We start from the raw sequence: 6301 nt of genomic DNA on the forward strand, positions 1-6301 counted from the left end.
CAGGGGGTGACCACAGTGTTCTGCCCTAAATTGTGGCGTTCTTCTAAGAACTGGGCCTTTGTACTTTGCGAAATCAATCGATCTTGCAAGAATAAATATTTGGACATCCCTCTTCTAAGAATTCCAATTGAGTGTGTTAGTGTGGCCAGCTCAGGGCAATATGATATTATAAACACAGCACATATCACGTCTCTGCTGTTTATAAATTCATAGCAAAGAAAACACGCCATTCATAAACGTAGAACAAATAACCCGCTCGCAATAGCCACAGGTACTTTGCTGCAAGACAGGCATATGTAACGATGACTTAGCGCTCTTAAACTCGCGTGCCATTAATTACAGTTCTCCTGACAACAGGCCAGCGAAGAATCTAACAATCTACAGCAAAACCATCAATTATTATGGGCGTTATAACATAGGTGTGCAGCTGGACGAAACATACACGTCGAACCCCCCCCCAGACGATTTAAATACCTGACGAAACATACACGTCAAACGCTGAACGGTTAATATATTTTGTATTCCAAAATTCACTATTATTATGAATGGTAAAACATTTATTATTATCATTATTATTATTATTGTAACGTGTTTAGTTACTGAAGACGCCGTTCGGACTGTTAATTGGTTTATTCAACAAACTACAATTCTCGGCTACAATTAATTATAACACAGTTGCAGGGTTTCACACTTTATAACCCTAATCGCATTAATCTGTTAACACTGTTGCGGGGTTTCGCGATTTATAACCCTATGCGCAAATCAGCTCACTCTATCTTCAGTGGTCTACACATTTACAGTAGGGGAGCTATACAAGTCTCTCTGTATCACACACTCCCAATTACACAATTACACACACGTCCGGTTCTTCTTTCCGCGATGGCTGTTATATTCCAATTCAACTCGTAGGCTGCTGCCTTGAGGACTGTTGATAACACACCGGCTCGACTACTACTGAACTCGCCGACTGCTACGTTACAACTCCACTCGGTGACTGCCTTGAGAACTGTTGATCACACACTGGCCCTCGCTTGCTGCTCAGCCAGCTTTTATTCCGTTCGCTGTTACCTGTTGCCCGCCACGTCACAGTAGGAAGCGGTGCCGCGTCACCGTGTTTGCGTATAGCCTAGCAACGCTGTTACCTCGCGCCGTCTTACGTCACCGCGCGTTGCGCGTTACGTCACAGCGGAGGGGGGAAGGGAGCGCTACGTTACCGCCACGCGCCGCTGGGGAGGTAGGGGTCCTCCGTTTGGCAACATGTCACACTGCTCCCTCCTTAAGGCTGTTCATCCCGAATAGCCTAACGGTGCTTCCCGTTCCTTTGCTTCGGAGGCTGTTCTTGAAGCATCTGTTCTCTGGCCATTACAACCGCTCCCTTCTTAAGACCAACTCGTCTCGAGCGGTTTCCTTTCAGCTCGCCAGAAGATCCAGTTGTATTCCATTCATCCATCGCTTTCATTCTTCCTTGGGAGGCCGGTACTTCTACACTACCGGTTCCTCCTCTGCTTGAAGTCTCTTTTTCCGTTTTGGAGGTGGTCGTCCCCTCCACAAGGTCCAATCCTTCATCAGGTCTTTCGTCGGAAATTTCTTACATCGACGTAACAGTTCTTGATGCGTTGTTTGCACTCGCTGACGTCGTTGTTCCTTCTGGACTTCCAGCCGCTGGCTGGTACGAGACCGGGGCGCCAAGTCCTTTCTCCAGTATCCGAAGGTTCCCTGGGGAGTTTCCTTCTTGAAGTCATTTCTCCAACGTCGTGCCACTGTCGCGCGACGGGATATCTTCCTGCAGATGGCAGCCAACTTTATTTGGGACGTATGATCTCCTCGGGTTCAAGATTTATTGAAGGTGGTTCTCCGGCGCCATGTCACTCTTGCATGGCGGGACACCTTCCTGTTGACGACGGAATTTATTCTGGGGTCCGAAATTTTTCCATGTCGAATCTTTCTTTTGTCGCTTGTTTCGGTCCCTACGCCTTTTCTTCTTCGGTTCTCTGACCGGTATTACGTCGGCGTCTTCTATGGGTACTTCTCGTAACTCTGCCGCCTCAGGTTTCCTGTTCGGTGAGGTCGGCTCTTCTTCTTCTTGACGTGCCTCCATTACTAGGCAGGTCATCGTCGCTCCGACCGGTATCACTACGGGGACCTCCTCTTGTTGTGCCGCCGCAGGTTTCGTGTCCACTGGGCAGGCCAACGTCTCATTGTCTTCGTTAGGAATCGACTGTCAGTTAACTACAACTGCTTTTCCTCTTGGATTTTTCTCTGTTGCATGCTGCCATGCATTGAAGTCGGCGTCTAATTTTGTCAGCATGACGTCGATTTGTTTTTGGTTGACGTCTAATTTTGCCAGGAAGTCTTGTTTTTTTTCGGTTGGCTTCCATTCTGTCTTCCATCCGCACTCGGTCGGCATCTGCTTTTACTTGGTTTGCCCTAATCGCTTTCAGCATTTCTTCTTTGTCGGTTTTCATGCTGGCGTCCATCCTAACCAGCATTTCCATCATTTGCTGCATCTCCATCTTGTAGCAGTAGAATACTCGATGCACAATAATTCAATTATTTGTCGAGACGTGTGTAAGTCCAAATATCGTTGGTCACGTGTGTAAGTCCAAATCCCACTTCTGACACCAGTGTAACGTGTTTAGTTACTGAAGACGCCGTTCGGACTGTTAATTGGTTTATTCAACAACCTACAACTCTCGGCTACAATTAATTATAACACAGTTGCGGGGTTTCACACTTATAACCCTAATCGCATTAATCTGTTAACACTCTTGCGGGGTTTCGCGATTTATAACCCAATGCGCAAATCAGCTCACTCTATCTTCAGTGGTCTACACGTTTACAGTAGGGGAGCTATACAAGTCTCTCTGTATCACACACTCCCAATTACACACACGTCCGGTTCTTCTTTCCGCGACGGCTGTTATATTCCAACTCAACTCGTAGGCTGCTGCCTTGAGGACTGTTGATAACACACCGGCTCGACTACTACTGAACTCGCCGACTGCTACGTTACAACTCCACTCGGTGACTGCCTTGAAAACTGTTGATCACACACTGGCCCTCGCTTGCTGCTCAGCCAGCTTTTATTCCGTTCGCTGTTACCTGTTGCCCGCCACGTCACCGTGTTTGCGTATAGCCTAGCAACGCCATTACCTCGCGCCGTCTTACGTCACCGCACGTTGCGCGTTACGTCACAGCGGAGGGGAGGAGGGAGCGCTACGTTACCGCCACGCGCCGCTGGCGAGGTAGGGGTCCTCCGTTGGGCAACATGTCACATTATTATTAACAAGTTTTTGGACACGTATCAGATTTAATACTAAAATGTTTGTGTTTTGAAATACAAATCTTCCCTTGAAATTTTCAGCTAAAAACGACATAAACTGAAAGGCATGACAGGAAAATAGAGCAAATTGCAGAATATCTTTGTGTTGTGTATTAGGTCCACAATAGGTAACAGGAAAGTGATATTTTTATTTATTTAAATGAAAAGTTCTATGGATATGTCTGAAATTAAAGTAAACTTGTAGGCTTACATACTGGTAATTTAATTTCAGATGCGAGAGAAGGAGTTGGAACAGAACCAGGAGGACACAAGACCTCTGTCTGATGGATCAGCATATGAGGAACAGCTGTCTTCAGCTGTGCGCAAGAGAGACAAAGCTTCTCCACGGCCACAGGTGACGAGCCTCATTTTGGTATTCACAGTATTTTACAGGATAATTTAATGCAAGATTCCATGGGTGCACCTGATCTCATGGACCCTGTCCACATCTAAATGTAATTTTGGCACTAGTTGTGACTACCAGCTTCTATATTAAGAATCATTCCTGTCAAGCCAGGTGGCTGTTGTGCTTTGCTGGTGAATCTGTCCACAGTTGCTGATTCAAGGGGAATAAGCAAGTGTAAGGTGTCAAATATTGCACAATCATGTTACTAATGTTTTAACTTTTAATTTTTTAATGCATTAATTCATTATTTCACAAGAAATTCCTAAGTATTCTGCCTCAGCCTCATTGAAGATTGTACACAGGGAACTGCTGCTTTACCCCTGGGGAGAGTGCCCCAATACCCACTGGATAGCAGGCTGGGTGGGCCCCAGGGCCAGTCTGGAGAACATGAGAAAACGAAAATTCTTGCCCCACCGGGACTCAAACTCCGGCTCCTCGATTGTCCAGCCCGTAGCCAGTTGCTATACTGAATACGCTATCCCTGCTCTAATACTGGTCGCATAAGCAACCAGAAATTATTGTAATGAAGTGGGCCTTGCTCACTGATGTCGTTGCCGCCGGTGATGAGGTGGTGAAGTCACCGGAGAGAAGGCTCACTTAGATTTTCAGGATACTCTTCGTAGGTACGCAAAAGAACTAAGTCTTTTGGTTGCAGACTATAAGAATGTTATTTAATAAGATGTTCTGTAGATACACTGATGGTAAGTAGTTACAGTAGAAATACAACTCCAACTTCCAGTAGGATACAGGAAAGTTTACAGATTAAAGACTCGAACCGAAAACCGGCAGAGCTTCGCCGTCTGAAGAGTGATCAATAGATAGTGATACTTGGAGCTACAATACTCCTGTAGCTATAGGGCCAATCTGGGCGTTGGTTTGAATGAAGTTCACTCATAGCGTCTACTATTATTACAAAACATCTGCTCTCGTGAACGTGAGTCAGCTCATATTCCCAGTTTAGACCTATAACACACACTTGTCACGACATGTTACAATTCCTAACTTTCAGACTTTGATGCGGTCGCTTTAATCAAATTAATTGGTCAGGGCGACCGTTTACTCCCTCGTATCGACATCAGGGTCATAATGTCATCTGTCCCATGCGGGCGACTAAAATAACAGTTTTTTGTGTAACATGTCTAGACTGGCTTCATACATTATTCTTACAATTAATCTGTCATACCAAATACTACGTTAAAATTGAACCTTAGAGGGGTTTTTCAATTATAGTAATTATAGTGGTAAATAATAGCAGGTGTTACTGTATCCACTCAGTAACCCTCTAGTTTTGCTACTTAGTTACACTTTAAATTTAATTACTTATACAATATTCCATTCAGGATATATATCAATATTTGATTATAGTACCTTCATTACGTACACATTATTACCTTCCGTACACCTTTGTACTCCTTCATCATATACATTCTGCACACCTTTGTGCTCCTTCATTACATTATAATTCACTGATTAACGCTCCAAACAATTTGCACTAAGTATATTAAAATGAAACCTTTCATGGAAGTTCGTTACTTAAAATTTGTGGTGTCTCGCACATTTCTGGTGGTTTTAATGGGCAAAAAATGAAGCGGTCTCTGAGAAGAAACATGCATATTAGAACATTAGTAAACAGCACTTGTGTCCTGCAAATATGGGGTACTCGAGGGTTAATATTATCTATGTCTTATGCAAAATATGGTTATTTGGAAAGGTCTTGATACATAAGACAGAATCATGTATTCTGGCCTCTACGCTATGTTAACCTTACATTATCGAACATATCAAAATCAACAAACACATGGGATCAAAACTGCACTAGTATGTAACGTGACGAGCAAGCCAACAAAGGATTGGCACTTTCACTATTTTAAATTATACGCAACAACATCGCTCTTACCTATGAAACCTTACAACACCCTTTAGAAGCTTATCACTGCCATTTCAAATAGCAGGAAACTTCGCCATCACACTTTTCTTTTAATATTTGTTTCAACTATTACTGAAAACATAATTATTAACAGAAAAGCGCACGAATGTGCATTACATAGATTCTGGGTTTTAGTCTTTGCTATAATCACACAGATTTATGGTTGTTTTTACATCTTGTGATGTGGTATACATCGCAGAACTGATCACATAACGAGCACACGCAGTTTTCGCTTGGGTCATGATAGGACATGTTTTTACATATTTTATGGTGGAACCCGTGCACTGCTAGTTTTATCACCACATGTCTTAGTCTCTGGTTGGCGTTGGTCCAGTTCCGGTTCAACATGGCATCCGTGCTGTAGAAATCTAGAGGTATTTCTTCTCTTTTCCTCCTTCTCTCCGCTAGGTGTGCTTCTACATTCTTTGTGGATGGCAGCTGTAGCTTTATCCTCAGCTCTTCGATGAGGAAGGGCTCCTGTGTCAATTCATATGTTAGGCGAGAGCGCGTGTATTTTGAAATGCCCATTATGGTTTTCAGGAATTTTGCTTTCACTCCCTCGATGTTGGCCAGATCTTTTTTCGACAGTTTTTCCCATATCAGGTGAATCCCGTAGGTGAGTATTGGTAGGATTTTTGTGTCGAAT

This window comes from Cryptotermes secundus, unplaced genomic scaffold (assembly GCF_002891405.2).
Source record: "Cryptotermes secundus unplaced genomic scaffold, Csec_1.0 scaffold1530, whole genome shotgun sequence".
Classification (NCBI taxonomy): domain Eukaryota; kingdom Metazoa; phylum Arthropoda; class Insecta; order Blattodea; family Kalotermitidae; genus Cryptotermes; species Cryptotermes secundus.